This window comes from Myotis myotis, unplaced genomic scaffold, assembly GCF_014108235.1.
Source record: "Myotis myotis isolate mMyoMyo1 unplaced genomic scaffold, mMyoMyo1.p scaffold_m19_p_2, whole genome shotgun sequence".
Lineage (NCBI taxonomy): Eukaryota > Metazoa > Chordata > Mammalia > Chiroptera > Vespertilionidae > Myotis > Myotis myotis.
In genome coordinates, this window is record NW_023416324.1 from 79,667,273 (window position 1) to 79,683,806 (window position 16,534).

The following is a 16,534-nucleotide window of genomic DNA, read 5'->3' on the forward strand; positions in this document are numbered from 1 at the left end:
ACTTTATTTCTTTAGCTTGACTTCGAGTAGTGTTTTTAATATGTGGCCTTTCAAGCAGTAATGAAATGCATCAATGCAACTTGGCAATGCATAACAGGACATGCTTCTAGGATTATTTTTAATGATTAAAAGTCAGATTGAGTTTTTTAAAGAACTGACCCAAAATACGGATGAGCCAAGTAAACTCAGAGAGAAATCTGTGAATGAAATGTTGGTCCTTGGCCCTTTGCATACCCTCCACATCTGTTTTCTCCAGCTCTCTTCTTTCCTGCCCAATCACAACAAAAGGGGAAGGCTAGTGGATCTCAACGTGTAATTTACTGAGGTGTTTCCCACTCCCCCTTCCTCTTCAGTGATCGTTGGAAGAGTGAACTGGAGTTGTGTATGGTTTTCAGTGTAGCCATCAGGTCTGTGGGTCTGGTGAGTTGATTAGAGGACCAGGAGAGCAGTCGGAAATCTAGGTGGGAAGGCAGGAGGAGCAGGTGAGAGTAGAGGCAGTGATGCTGGAGGGTGCACAGGTTAGGATTCAAGAAGAATAACCAGGAAGTAGAATTGATAGGGTTTGCAACCAGCTGACTTGTGGAGTAAAGGGGAATGCAGAGGTATTGATTTTGGTGTTTCCAGTTTGGGCAACTCAGCGATGCCAGTGTACCAAGAACAGGCTTAGTGGACACTAAGAGCAATGGGATCCCAGAGCCTCTTATCACCCAACATTGCTCCACTTCTTCTTTTTGATCCATTATGTTACCCTTCCTCAGTTGGGGGTCTTAACTTGTGGTGCCTTCAGCTTCAGTTGGGTGGTCTGGGGGGTCAGGTGCTCAAAACTGAGAACAGGTGGGTGTGGGCAACACAGATGTGAAAGTGGATGGAGGCATAAGGGAAGTGTTAGTTTAGCGTTGTCCTACCGTATCATATGAAAGGCTGTTTTGAAAACGTTGCCAGCCTAGGATTGCTCACCTCAGATTTTAAGAGCAATGGGATGCTGGTGTCCGCCAAACAAGAGCACCAGCCTTTCCCTAAGTCATGCCAGTGACTCAGAGAGCTTCCTTTTGTGGTGCAGCATGCTCAGGGGTCTACCAAGACAGAAACAGAGAACAGTGCTTCGTGAACTATAATGACTCCAATGTTGCCATAAGAAAATATTTTAAATATACAAAAATGGCAACATCAGGAAATATGACTAAGAAGTCAATGTGCGACACACCCTTTTCCCCACCTTTGTGGTGTTGAAAATTTCCACCAAGAATGATCTATGCAAAGAAGGCTAAGATCAGGCTGTTGCATTTCAGAGGAAGGCCTGATTTGCATGGTTCTGCAAATCCAATGATGGGGCTTACATGTAGGAATTCAGCACTTAAGTTAGAGTCTCACAGCGATTAGATGTGAACCATTACAGCAGCTTTCCTTTCTTAACCTCTGCACAGAAGTTTGACATGGTAAAAAAACAGGTTCGCTCCTTACCACGTCTCTTGCAAATACACAGCCTCCAATTTATTTGGTTTGTCTGAGGGAAACGGGAGTTTTCCAGGCGACTGAAATGCCTCATCATGAGTTTGACGAAGTATAGAAGGGTTGTTGTGATTATCACTTGATATTAGACTGTATCATTTTATACGAAGTATGTAGCATAATTTTTCAAAGAGTAATTATGACGCTAATGGAATGAGCTGGATTCTCCTGTAGTCTGTGGTCCACAGACATTTTAATATTCTTTCAAAAGCTTTGAGCCAGCTGTGGCATTCATGTTGCAAACGGAGATGTACAGACCATGTCAATGGGACATGGGCCTGCAGGTAATGGGTGTCATTAAACACAGCTGAGTGTGATGAGTGGATTTCTGGGTGTACCAAGATGCATCTTTTTACTTTTATTTTATTTTTTTGTCAGCAGTTCTTCTAAAATTAGTTCACATTAGAATGGACCTCATTCTTTCTACTCTGAGAATGTCACATAAATGGCATGGAGCTTCCTTCCCAGTGAACACCACTGATTGCAGTATAGACTACTCTCTCTTAAAAAATAGCTACTATTTCTGGTTGAATTGCACTGCTAATTTTGTTTCATTTAGGACTGAAGGAAAAATGTGTAAAAATCAATCAACATAAAAATACATGCCTGTGTCCTTTAGTCTCTGCCTAATTGGAGAAAAATAGGAACAAGCATGCTATTTTGTATTCAGCACCGTGGGAAGTGCTGTGAGAGATTCTCCAGGTCTTGAGACTACGCGCCATCTACTAACAGTTGTGAAAGATGAGACACAGAAATGAAGCAATATTACCCACAGTTGCGGAGTGCAATGTAAGCCCACACTGACGGGAGTCCCTCCCAGAGGTTCTTTGGGGACAGGGAGAGCTGGAGTGGTTCTGGAACAACAAATGCCTTGAGCTGGGTGTTGGAAAATGATTATGACAAATCTAGAAAGGTATTCAGCATATGTTGAATGATTCAGGGTTAGCAGAAGGAAAGGCATCCAGATGGGAGAAATAAGGGGCAAGGGGACAGGTGCAGCGTGAACAAGCTGATCTGCGGGAGCTCAGGGTTTAGAAAGCACCTGGAAAGGCTAATTAATAAGACCTCCTTGCCTTCGCTGCCTCACAGGTGACAGCCTTCCCATTGCCCTTGTTGCATTGATGTGTTTCCAGAGAAAAGAAAGGACATACAGGCTGGGTGTATCGTGGGTTTTGTTTACAGAACGTGATTACCAGTGCTCCTGCCTCCTGACCTTTTAAGAATCAAAAGATTGGACTTCACAGCACCCAGCATATGTAGCTTTTGAGAGAGATTTCTTTTTTCTGTCTGCTTTGGGGAAGGAATCACTAAGCAGCTCATTTCTTTGAAATGCAGTCATTCCCCCTTATTCACAGTTTTGATTTCTGTGATTTCAGTTACTTGGGGTCAACTGTGGTCAGAAAATATCAAATTGAAAATTTCAGAAATAATCAATGTATACATTTTAAATTGCATGCCATTCTGAGTAGGATAGTGAAATCTCTCCTTGTCTTTCCCTATCCTGCCCTGGATGTGAATCACCCCTTTGTCCAGTGTCTCTACGATCTATAACAACCCCCCTCCCCCGAATTAGTCACTCAGCTGATTAGGTTATCAGATCCACTATCCAGGTAACCCAGTGCTTGTGTTCAGGGAAGCCTTATTTTATTTCATAATGGCCCCAAAGTGCAAGATTAGTGAAGCTTACTTTATGCAAACAGGTGAAAGTTCTCAACTAATTAAGGAAAGAAAAAAAATGCAAAGATTGCTAAGATCTCTATCCGTGAAATTGTGAAGAAGGAAAAAGATATTCCTGATAGCTTTGCTGTCACCTCACACTGCAGTATTTACGGCCACCATGTATGATTAGTGCTTAGTTAAGATGGGAATGGCATTAAATTTGTGGGTGGAAGACTTCAGCGAGGGATTCCCAAAGTGAGTGACACCAACCAAGTACTGCAGGTGAGGGATGATTACACAGATTCAGGAGTAGGTTTGGCATTTAATCATCTCACATCATCACAAGAAGGGTGCGTACAGTACAATCAGGTATTTTGAGAGAAAGAGACCATAGTCACATAACTCCCCCTTCCCCCATGGATTCTAGAGAGAGTGAAAGGGAGAGGGAGAGAGAGAAAAACATCTATGCCAGAGGGAACCATTGTTTAGTTGCCTCCCATTACCCTCCCTATCCCCAACCAGGGATAGAACCTGCAACTTGGGTATGTATGTGCCCTGATCAGTGATCAAACCCACAACCTTTCAGTGTTCAGGATGATGCTCCAATCAACTCAGCCACATCGGCCAGGGTCATACAACCTTTATTGCAGTATAGTGTTATAATTGTTCTATGTTGTTATTGGTTATGTTTCCACTCTTACAGTGACTAATTTATAAAGTAAATTATCATAGATATGTGTGTATAGGAAAAAACATGGTGTATGTAGGGTTTGGTACTATCTGCAGTTTTAGGCATCCACAAGGGATCTTGGAATGTGGATAAGGGGGGACTGCTGTAAACGTCAGAGGAAGAATTAGATCAGTGAAGTTCAAAACAGTTAGTTGAAAACAAGGCAACATAGTGAGTTGTTAAGAGAGAATCTTTGGTGTCAGAAAATTGAAGTTGGAGTATTGAATCTGTCAGTTATTTAGCCACTTGAGCATGTGTTACTTAGTTACATACACCTCCATTTCTTCATTTATTAAAAATAGTATAATGAAAGTATCCACCACCTGGGATGATTGTAAGGCCAAAGAAGATAATGTAATTTGAAGGATTAACACTCAAATATTAGCTATTATTGTTGTTGTTGTTATTATTATTATTATTATTATTATTGCATGTGTACATTAATACCCAAAGTTAACTAGTGTTGTTTAGTAGTTCCTTTTATTTCTTAAAAAATTAGTGGCTTATAACTGCATAGTTACTTCATTAACTGATTTCATGAAACAGGTCTTTTTGAATGTCTGTCAGGGTATTTACAAAGTTCACTGTCTTCATTTAAAACAAATCCTGGCTAGATTATTAAAACCTAGGTTGGAAGAAACTATTTACTAAAGAAGCCTCAAACCTACACCTTTCACAGATTCTTACCTGGTAGAATCCAAGTAAACAGATGTTTTCTTCATAGCTAACCCTGTCCTACTGTCCCCTCATGGTTTATGTCAGAGCCATGGCTGGCCTAGGTAAACAGCCCTTGTTGGATTGGACCCAAAGGTCCGCTAGAGAGCGACGCCTGGCTAGAGTTGCATAAGCCAAGGGCAGGAAGGCAGTCCAGGTCTGTGGGAGTGGTCTGTAGAACTTAGAAGGTCTGCTCAGTCAGCAGTTCTCACTCTAAGAACCGGGAAGACGCTTGGGACAGGTGAGAGGTGCTCTGCAAGGTGAAAACTATTTTTATAACAGTACTCAAACGTTATTCACCTATTCCATTCCCATTCTCTCACAAGTGTATAGTGGAGTTTTTCAGAGGCAAAATGATGTGTGATGATGTGAATGAAATGTGTCCATTTGGAAGATGTGCATACCTCAGTGAACTGGTCTAATTTTCCAGGTGATCCGTGCCTGGTGTGACAAAATCCTGCATGGTAAAAAGTCTGTCCTAAGTGCAAGATAAACCAATGAATTTTAATATAAAAGATTACAAAGAGTCCATTGGTATGTTTCAGATTCTAAATTGCTCTATCCTTTAAGAAACTATCACTTGTCAAGTATCAGTGTAATATGAAATAATTTCCACAATTAGCTCAAAATGAAGACCCCATTTTTTTCCCTGTACTTCAAATAACATATCATAGCAAATTGAATTTAGAGACACATTTGAGAATTTTATTGTTTTCTGTTAAGCCAGACATGAAAAACATTTGCAGAAATGTAAATTAGTATCATTCTTCTCACTAACTTTTCTGTTTTGAAGGATGTTGTCATTTTACCATAAAGATATGCCAATTTTTTTTGTAACATGCAGTGGACATAATTATTATGTATACTAAATGAATTATTATAAATATAAATGGGCCAAAATGCACACTCTCTTCCCTCTTAGAGATTTACAATACATAGTAATACATCAACAGCCCTCAAAAGTATTTCCCAAATTTATTTCAACCTTTTAAATCCTCTTATTTTTGGCATAATTTAATGTTCCACAGTGGACTATAGCATCCCATGGAACACACTGGCTAATATATGACATATGTTACTCTCTCCCTATTATTCAAAAATAAAAAGCAAGATTTAGCAGGTACTTTTCTTCAAATCCATGCTTTATTAAGAGGATGGCCCATAAAAGTTTACCAGCTAACATAACTCTCTTTTTAAAAAGAAAAACCACTCATATTTCATCCTATTATACTATTTTGCTTATAGTCTTCAAAGCTGTTTCTACTTATGTTTCCAAACTCATATGTTTTAAAAACCCTGTTTTGGATATTTCTGTGTGTTAATTAGTAGCATCTGCTCCTGTGTCATAAAACAAAGTGATCCCGTCCCACACTGATTGCCCAAATTGCAGGTTAAGTCCTGGCAGCCTAGCGGTGCAGCTATTACTACTGTTTGGTATTTTTAAATGGCAAAAAATACCGTTCATGATGCATCTCATGGTTTTATAAAACACAGTCGCTTTTTGTAACAGAAGGATTTACAAATGGCAGTGGATTTTGTTGTATTTTAATGATATTTTCTTTCCAGTCCTTTGGTTTCCATTGGTTGTGGGCACAATGCTAACAGTTAAAGTAATAGTATTCCACAGAATGAAGAGTATGCTCCTGACTGATACATGCTGGGCTTTCCCCTCCTACAAAATAGGGTGATAGAACAACCAGCAAGTTCCTTTCTGACAAAAATGCCATTCTAAATCTGTCTCAAGGTAGAAGTGCGGAGATCATTTCTTTCGCTTTCTGTGCTACATGTGTCTGTCAGGCAAAGAGTGGGAAAGTCTTGATTTGTTATAAGAATTAAAGGGACAATAGCCATTGTACTGTGTATAGTTCAAGAGCTTTTTTATGTTTTGGCCTTGCCAGTTCCTACTTAAAAACTTAATATTGTTTAAATCCTTAGTGACTTTCTATTGCAACTTTGTTGCTGCTTCTGCTTATAACTGTTCAGAAAATTATCACAGAAATGCTTATAAAATTTTCCCTTATCACTTAAAAAATTCAAGGAGAAATTTCTGTGGCTGTCTTCTTCAGTATCTTGTTTTTTTAAAAACCACTGAGTAATTTTAGGGAGAACTCTTTACATGTGCCAAAGGACACTCAGCCTTGTAGGAATACCTATTGGAGCATTTGCAGACTGCACTGGAGATTCTTTCAGAGTTAAATTAGCCAGATTAACCAGCCTGAAATTAAAGAACCAGGCTTTTACTCTTCACACAGCAAGAGACCACCTTCCCATCTTTTTTTTAAAAAAATATATTTTGTATTGATTTCAGAGAGGAAGGGAGTGGGAGAGAGAAATAGAAACACAATGACTAGAGAGAATCATTGATTGGCTGCCTCCTGCATGCCCCACGCTGGGGATTGAACCCACAACCCAAGCATGTGCCCTTGACCCAGAATCGAACTGTGACCTCCTGGTTCATAGGTCGACGCTAAAACACTGGAGCCATGCCGGCCAGGCTCCTTTCCAACTTTTTTGACAACTGAATATAGATGGTGGTATTTTTGGGAAATCAAAAATGGAAGAATTGTAGAGCTCTGTGGCTGGTTAAGAAGTGGGGAGAAGATGCACATGGACCATTGTTCGGATAAACTAGTGAAGGGAGCACTTTCTGCAGCAAAAGCTTGTTTATACAGCGACTTTCAGTGTTCAGACTCTCAGTCTCTGTGATGCTCCAGGCCCCCGATTACATTTCTTTTCTCCTCTCTAGACGTTTGGTCTTATCTCTATTTATAACTTTATCTGGCAAACAGGAATGGGAGGGCAAAGGAGAGGAAAGGCAAGCAGTTTGTTTGGTTGGTGATTAGCAGACTACTGAAAAGTTTGCTGAAGAAGGGAAGTGTATTAAACCTCTGCTTAAAATGAGGTGTGCAGAATTTTCAGTGGCTTTCTTTGGATAAAAATCGTCTCATTCTTGTGGGACTATGTGTAATTGAGGGTCAGCTATAAATCACAAAATAAATCACTTCCAACTCCTTCACCTCGACAGGGATAAGAATGGAAAATCTTGTCACTGAGATGGTCCTTTTTTTCCCCTTTCTCCTCTACAAATAGTATAAGCCTCTGGGCATCAGACTTTGGCAGCCAGTGGAGGGCCCTGAGCTAATAATGGAGCTGTTCTGCTTCTCCAAGTTAGATTTTGCTCTACTTGGTGACAAGAATATAATCCCAAAATGAATTTCTTTCTTTAGGGCAAAAACAAAACAGAAAAGGAGAGAGAGAGAGAGTTTTCGATAACCATGAAAAAGTGTTGTGCTTCTGGTAAACTTTTACAACCAACACCACATTCCATTCTGTTCAACAACATTATGTCCAGTAAGAGTCAATGGGCATGAGCGATTAAACCCAGAGTCTACTCAAGGCACAAGTTAACTTGCTGTGTGACTTTAAGAGGTCCATCAACCTCTCTGGGCCAGCAGCTTTATTTGCAGAAGAATTTTGAACTAGATGACAAAGACCCTTCCTTAGAATACCAAGATACAGACCTGGTAACATACAGGAGAAAGGCAACAATTTATTTTTAGTAAAACAAGATTGATAGCAGCCAGCAACTGTCAGTGGGCTTGCTTTAAATCCTCCTCTTCTCTCCAAATTCTGTTTTTACCAAAACTGTAACTAAAGACAGTTTTTCATGCTTTGAACTTCCTGGCTTATGTTGATTCGTATCAATATGTTACTTTTACACTTTTGAGTGGGAGCTGATTACATTTCATAGAAAGTGCTCAGAAAAGGAATACAATCGTTACAACCTCACATTTAGTGAGAATTGATAGAATCGAGACAAGAAAAAAAGACTGTCCTTGTCAGGCAGTCGCTCCTCCAGCTAGACTGAAAATATAATGGTCTTATTCTCCACTCACTTGTTTAAACATTAACCAAGAGCAGCTTTCTCCTCCTCCTCCAAAGTTTTTAGTGTCTCCATGAACTTAACCACAGTTATATACAACCCCCCAAAGTCCTTTTCAAACATGTCGCGTATTCTGTAAAGCAGTAGCTTCAGCAGTCTTTCAAGGAACTGATTTTGCATACAGCAGCCTAGAGAGGCATAAAAGTATACCAGCTCTACAGCTAGGTTGTTTGATGGCGAGGTCTTGGTGATTGCCTCGGGACCTCTGGAAATGCATAGAGTAGACTTATGGTAGGAAGCAATCAGGTAGTTAGAGAACTGGGGGACAGCCAACGGACTTTCAGAATAGCTGAGGAAGAGCTCACCAAAGGCTGAAAAAGGATGCAAACATCTTTTGAAGACCGTTTCCAAGAGCTCAAATGGTCATTGTCAAAAAACAAACGTGGGGTGGATTTGACTAAGCATCTGGAGCTAGAACAATGCCCTGTGACAAGTGAGCGTTTTTAAAACTCTCAGGCAGAAGTGAACTTTTCAGAGCGACCTTGTCACACACAGTTCGAAGGCGTAGGCTTTGCCAGCTGCTCTGAGTGGGGTGAAGAGGCATGCATATTTTAACCGTTCATTTCATATTCAGTGTGTTAAGTAAATGCTGCTTTCCAACTTGGGTGGAGAAGGTCTTTATCAAGATTTATCAAGAGTCAGAATGAAAACACTAATTTCTTGTTTGCAATGGAACATTTCTTCTCTTTTATACTTTGTTTTGTTCAATCCCATTAGCCCTTTATTGAAAAATATTCATAGTAGTTCACTCAGTCTGAGTTTAATGGGCAGAATCAGGTGGATTTTAATTTGAAACAAAACTCTCTCCACTTTCTACTCTTGAGAAACTGCATTTCAGTATCTTTAATTATTTAAACATAAGGAATCCTTCTTTATTCACTTATTTCAATTAGTAAACTTGAAATTTGCAGGCACATTCCCATTGGTGAATATTATAATTTCCAGTACCTACCCAGAGAGTGGGAGTCTGCTTTGGTTCTTCTTTTCTGCACCCCGCCCCCCCCCCCCCCCCAGTATTTTAGGTACCATATGTAGATCAGTTGCACGATAGCTTCATTCTGGTAATTAATATGCTTGTTTGAGGTTATAAAATATACATATGACAAAAGCCAGGGATTTCCCCCTGAATATCAACTGACTGCTTCAAGTGGCATTCTCATTCTGAGTTGGTGTTTTGTTTTGTCTTACTGCAGCATATTGGAGCAAAATGAGAGAATTTATTTTGAGACCTCCAAATTAGTGCTGCTACGGACCATGAGCAAGAGAGAAAGCGTGGACTTCAGCCTGCACGAATGGTCTTGAAACACAAGTGGTTTTGGGTAAGTCATCCGAAAGACTTGGCCTTAAATTTCATCAGTCACCATTTATTTGGTGTCTCAAGACATCTTATTCAAGTGCATGGCTATTTCTCTACAGCCCAAGCCACAGGATGTTTGTGAAAGCTTTGTTCTATTGAAGGAAAGTGATGAAATTTACTTAGTTGTGTTTGTTTCTCCCATGTGCAGAATAATAGGATCTGAGTAGAATGCATTTGTCATTAGAAAAAGATGGGAGGGAGGGAGGGAGGAAGGGGGGGAGGGAGGGAAAGAGAGAAAGAGAGAGAGAGAGAGAGAGAGAGAGAAGTCCAAACAACTAAACACAAACACACCAAACTACATTTCCAGATACTTCATTTTAGCTGAGAGCATAAGGCAGTGGTTCCCAATGTGGGGCACATGCCCCATGGGGTGGGGGGGAGTAATTTGATTTTTAAGGGGGGCAATTCGAGAATGAGTTATTAACAGTGAATTTTTTTTTCATTTCTTATGGTTCTAGGGACCTCATATACAGTATATAAATATATATATGTATATATATATATATATATAGTGACATATTTGTGCATTTCAGTTCTCTATTATATGTTTTGAAACTTTATTTGCTATTTTTTCATATCACTTCATATTATTTTTTTAACAATTTCTTAGTGATTTCTTCTTCAATACTTCAACTGTCCTTTCGTTCTTTTATTTTTCTCTTTCATGGATGCCATGTTCTTTGGAAGCTTGTTTAGACCAAATTAATGGCCTTTTAGGTGTCCTCCACGTGAATAGGAGTTCACTTTTTGAATAATAAGAATTATATGTCACAGGGGGAGCATCGGGTCTTTAGAGATGCTTAGGTGGGGCGTGGCCAAAAAAGGTTGGGAAGCACTGGCATAAGGTATTCATCATACAAGAGACCTCAGATTCAATTTGATAGCCAGTTTGTGACCCTGTAATGAAGTGTTGGGATGGGCAAAGATGAGAAGCATTGGGAGTTTCCAAGTCCTGTTCAAGAAATGTTTATGAGCACCTTTTAACTAAACATGGTACCCTGAATGACAGTCTTGGTTTGGAGTGAAGTTTAAACACTCTGAACTATAAATAAACAATTTCAAACCACATACCAAAATAATGTGGACTTCCAAGAAAGCTTTGTCAGCCTAGCTCATTGTATTTTTTGGAAACGGAGTCCCTAGGTGGAAGCCCAGTTCTGCCCACCAATTTTGGTGACCTCGGACAACTTACTCATCCTCTTGGAGTGAGTCACCTTAAAAACAGGAGGACATGCCTCCGGGATCACCACAGTCTTATGCAAATTTAAAATTCAACAGCACCCCCCCCCAGTGAAGTTAGTTAAATGATTATACTGCTTGATTGATATTAGCTCAACAGAATTCACTGTGTACCCCTAGTGCCGTGGTCGGCAAATCGCGGCTCGAGAGCCACATGCGGCTCTTTGGCCCCTTCAGTCTGGCTCTTCCACAAGATACCACATGCGGGCGTGCACGTACAGTGCGATTAAAACTTCGTGGCCCATGCGCAGACATTAGTATTTTGTGGAAGAGCCGGTATTTTGTGGAAGAGCCATACTGAAGGGGGCCAAAGAGCCGCATGTGGCTCGCGAGCCACGGTTTGCCGAGCCACGGTTTGCCGACCACTGCCCTCGTGGGTCCTCTCTGCAGAGGGGCTCTAAGGTCAACCCATGTGGAGGAAAGGGTCAGGGGCGGGGCCCCCCTGCCTTTGGCTCCGATCGTGTGAGCCAGCCCTTTGGTCAAGCAGGCCTTGCACGGACTGTGGTTAATAATTTCTTCCTTGCAGCACAGTGTTAAATGAATATAATATTTGAATACGTGAGATAGGCTCGTGTTGAATGATTGTCCCTTCTGGTTGGGGATCTGTTTCCTTCTGTGTTTGCTCTCACCGTGTATGGGTTACATGCCAGTCCTTGCACCTCGTAGAGCCCCAACCCTTGTTTTACATTGATGGCTCAGTTGTCACTTGTTAGCAAGTGGCTGGCTGCCTCAGGGCGGCACATTATTTGGGTTTCATAGCAGCATTTTTTTCCTCTTACATACGTTAAATTATGAAGTGCAGGAAACCACATGAATGCGACAGAATAAAATGCAAACTGTGTCATCTGGAAATGCCAGTTTTATGATTCTCCTGGTGACACTGTCCTCCCTGCAATCAACATCGGAAGCTTCTCTACCTGTTCAGCAGTGTCTTCTATCCCAGGCTAGCTTCATTTAGGCCGCAGTGTAGCCACCGTGGCAGGCTGAATCAGAAGGTTTGCTTAAGATGATTGCATGGGGCTGTCCCTCTCTGAGTTCTGCCTGACCACTAAGCCCGACTCTTGTTCACAGAGTCTTTCCTGAATGCTCACAGCTTCACTGTCCACCCTTCGCTGTGAACTCCTAGAGCATGGAGAGCTCGAATCGTAAAAGAATGTGTGGCTCTGCCTTGCTTTTGGGTGGTTGTTGTCACTCCATCCGGTTGCAGACTGCTTGAGGGCAGGAGTCAGGTCATAGCCCAGTGTTTCTCCAAAGCAGTCCAGCTCCAGGGCCTCCGATAGAATCACCTGGCTGTGTGTATTAAAGTTGCAGATTCAGCAGCACCAGGCTTGAGGAGTCAGAATTGCTGGAGATATTGAGCCCAAGAAACTCACCGCGGATATCTCTCCTGCACACTGAGGTTTGCTAACGGCTGAGTCTGCTTCTTCACCCTCTGCTTTGCTTTCTCACCCACAGCATTGGGCCCAGGTCTCAGCTCATCGTAGCTGCCCAGGAAATATTTGCTTGTTGATCTGAGCATCATCAAACCGTGATGGTTGCATTCACTTTTTCATGGCCTCGCCTTTCAGGATGTGGAGTCAGCATATTCTCTGAACCCTTAAACCCCCCAGTTTATCTAAATGTGTAGTGTTCCCCCCAGGTCCACGGCTCTTTTATGTCCCTTTCTCTTCAACCTCTGACCCTGGCTGTCCTTAGTAATAGTGTTACGCCCTGCCTGCGGCAATATAGCAGGAAAAGCAGATCCAGGGAGTTCATCTGGAGTGAGGGGGTAGCAGAGACCTGAGGATGATGGTGCTGTGGTACCCAGAAGCCTTATCCTTGGCTCCCAAAGCTACACTTGCTGCCCTTGGCAGGTTATTTTGAATGAGATTTCTTTCAGCTGTTAGGGCTCGCCAGTGGTAAGTTTTGGTGGCCAGAGAGCAATCCCATTGCTGAAAGGGATAAAGTTAAGCTGCAGTGGACACACATTAAAGCGCCCACGGTGGCAGCGGCCGATTTAGGATTCAAATCGATGTTAGCAGACGGCAGGGGTGTCTCTTGGCCCCAGCAAGGGCAAGCCTGGCCTTGATGATGCTAAATAGATTTGCAGAGTGTCCTTGCTCTGAATGCCCTTGCTGGTGGCTGCAGCCCTCGTAGTAGATATGACAGTTCGAGTGGAAAACCAAACAGCAGAACTCAGAAGCCCAGCCAGCCTATAAAGGAACAAGGGGTAATCTGGAAATTTATTAGCTGTTAAGGTAACCACAACCCAGTGCATTCAACCATGTTCTGCAACTTTTCTTTGGCTCTTGCCACTTCATAGTTTTCCTCAGAGAGGTCGTGCGGATCCTGAACTGAGTGTGTGTTAAAAGGCGCACTCATGCACAGTGACTGGAAAGCATCCTCTTCTGGGTCTGCACCGAGTTTTGACGATGGGAGGCAGCAGAAAGGTGTAACCCAGTGGATCTGGAACCGGCTTTTTCTCATGTTCTCAGCGACGGGAAGGAAAAACAGCAGGTTCCCAAAGCAGTGTTAAAGGCAAAAGAGGCTTTTTAATATGTGCTTTATGGAGACCTGGCTAGATTTTCCTCTGCACAGCTTCCTCCCGCTGGGTGGTGGGGAGAGGGCCGCTTTTGTGACGCAGGAGGCGGATGCACAGTCTGTGGGCTATGGAAGGGAGATGTACAGTTGTTGATGTATGTGTCTTTGAGCCTTTGTTGGAGGCTTCCAGGTAGAGGAGTAACGAGGAACAAAATTAAAGAAGTGATAAAGCACATGATTTTAGCAGAATACCAGATGCTGGCTGGAATTGCTGTTTGGAGGCCTTTATCCACGCATGGGATATTTCCTTAGCAGTAGCCGTCTGCGCTTGGCAAAGAGAAGAATTGGTTCTAAAAGAGCATTTGCCTGGTGAGAAACTCTGTCACTTGTCCTGCTGACCATGACACCCCCTGGAGCACTGCAGGATTGCCAATGGTCACCTAAACCCGGGGAGCTGCTTTCGCAAGGAAGGCACAAGTAATTAAAGAGCCAGGCCCGTGTCTTCCCTGAAGACCATCATTAGAAAGCTCTTTAATGCTTTCCAGCTTAGGGGAGTCAGATACCCATCACGTACCTGAGCCTGCGTTCCGTAGGGCATACCCAGCATACGCCTTCTGTGAAATGTGCCATAACTCACTCTTCTTGCTGATGCTATCACGAGCTAATTGCATCAGTCCTTCAGCGGAGCCCTGTGGTTTGGTATAACTGTGAGTAAAACCACACCGGTTCAGGAAATGCAGTGCATTGTCTTATAAGAGGCATCATCAAAACAGATGTTGATTTACTTGGAAGATACCTTTCCTTGGTGACAGTTTGAGAGCTTTGAAGGGAGATGTTTGATGTGCATCAAAATAAGTTAGAATTAAACTGCCACGCTGGCACACTGTTGGAGTGAAAACTGAAAGAAACTCGCCAGTGTTTGCTCCCAAACACGCTCTCCCCTAAGGCATCATCATGCCATGACATCATTGTCAACTCTGCTCTGCAGACGATCATGGCTCTCTCTTTCTCTTCTGAGTTAAGATCATTGGTTTCCAACTTCCTCCAGATGCCTTCAATTGGATGTCATATAGGTGCCTCCAACGTGAGGCTAAACCTACACTGTCCCTTTCCCGGTTCCTTGTTTAGAGAGACAAGATCAGCCAGTCATTGGTGCTGTACACTAACTTCTCTTCCTGTGTAGTTCATCCCTTGACCACATGCTGTAGTTTTACCTGTTAAATATTCTACTCACTCTTCTTCCGTCCCCTTGCCGTTGTTCTGTTTCAGGCCATTAGAATCATGTGCCTGGACTACTGCAGCCACTTCCAAAAGAAGCCTCTTGCTTTAAATCCTTCCTATGTTCCATTCATCCCACTATGTTGAGAATTATTTTCCTAAAGAAAGGGGTGGTTGAATTATTCCCATTCCTGAAAAACCTTGATAGCATGTGGAAGTATGGAAAAGTGTTTCTAGTACACTGTTAAGTATAAAACTCATACTTCAAAATTGTATATACAGGGGGGCCCCCCAAAATGTATACATACATTAAATATAATTATAAAGGCAGTGTTTATTAAAATACATTTTATTTTCATTTAGCAGCTATCAGCTGTTAAAGTCTATATGCATTTTTTTTGGTGACACCCTGTATATATGGAATACAAAGTAACAATGAAAAGGTATGTCTGTCAACAAAGACTAGAAGTAAAGCAAAAATGAAGATGTTCATAGTATTAGAGTGGTTAGTACTTTTTTTTTTTTTTTTTAAATATACTCCTTTGGTAATTTTCCGTAAGTAATGAATGAATAGGATGAAGTGCAAGGAAAAATTAAAAGGATTTTGTTAATTTCCCTTTCCTAGAAGGTAAAATGTGACCTTCATTGCATAGCATTCAAGACCCTGAGGAATTCATTATCAACTTACCATTTAAATCTCATTGCCCATCCTTCCCATCTCTCCACACAACACATTTTTCCTTTCTAAACATACTGTATATTTTAATAACCATGCTTTTCTTCATGTTGATTCTTCTGCATGAAATTGTCTCTCTCTACAAGGCAACTTTCTCATTCATTAAGGTCTAATGAAAATGTTCCTTCTCCCTGTGTTAGCACTATGCGTTGATATTTTTTGTTTATGTAGATATTTTTCTGGCTGGTTCATGCAGATAGTGATTGCTTTATTTTAAACCCTGTATTGCTAGTATTAAGCCAGTTTCTGCACCTAACTTATCTTAATAAATATTTATGGATGATGAGGAAAAAAAGAACTAATTCAGAAATATACAAGTGATTCTTCAGGTAAGATTTAAATTTTTTTTTCAGATAAACTCAGTGCTAATTACCATGTTGTGAAAATTACAAAAATAGATGTTTTTTAATTAAGCAATTTTTACAAAAGTAGTTGGATTCGGCATCAGGCCATTTCAACTAAGCTTCAAAAGTGATTCTTTAGTATTTGGAAATTCTGTCTTCAGCTTCTTAGCCACATTTGTGAAGTTACTAGAAATTGCTTTTTAAACTGTTTTGTGTCATGAAAAACCCTATCAGCCAAATCAGAAATCCGAAGAGATGACACATCCAGAGCTGGCAGCATGACATGAATATGTGATATTTTTTTCTTAAGCAAATTAAAAAGCCAAGACTGGATAACATTAAAGGATTGATGTAACTTTTTCAATTATGAAAGGCTAATCTACTCTAGGAATATACTTGTTACTTTTTTTTTCATTTCTAAGAATTCTATTTAGTTAAAATAGCAAAGGAGAAAAAAATATCTTGGCTTAAATAAAATGAAAAGTCATCTCCAAAATTAATTTGGCATCATCAAAAGATTTTTTTGAAAGGGAGGAGTAGGATACTTTATAATATCACATGATAA

At 41.1% G+C, this 16,534-nt stretch overlaps 1 protein-coding gene across 13 annotated transcripts in view; it reads left to right on the forward strand.

Moving 5' to 3' along the window:
- ATXN1 (ataxin 1) overlaps positions 1-16,534 on the forward strand; it is a 415,455-nt gene that overhangs the window by 95,402 nt on the left and 303,519 nt on the right. For 12 of the 13 annotated variants that reach the window (XM_036350166.1, XM_036350168.1, XM_036350175.1 and 9 more), the window contains one exon: positions 9,749-9,874. The exons of the other annotated variant lie outside the window; for it this stretch is intronic. The gene's annotated coding sequence lies outside the window, so the exon portion shown is untranslated. The remainder of the gene's footprint in view (positions 1-9,748; positions 9,875-16,534) is intronic. 13 annotated transcript variants of the gene reach the window in all.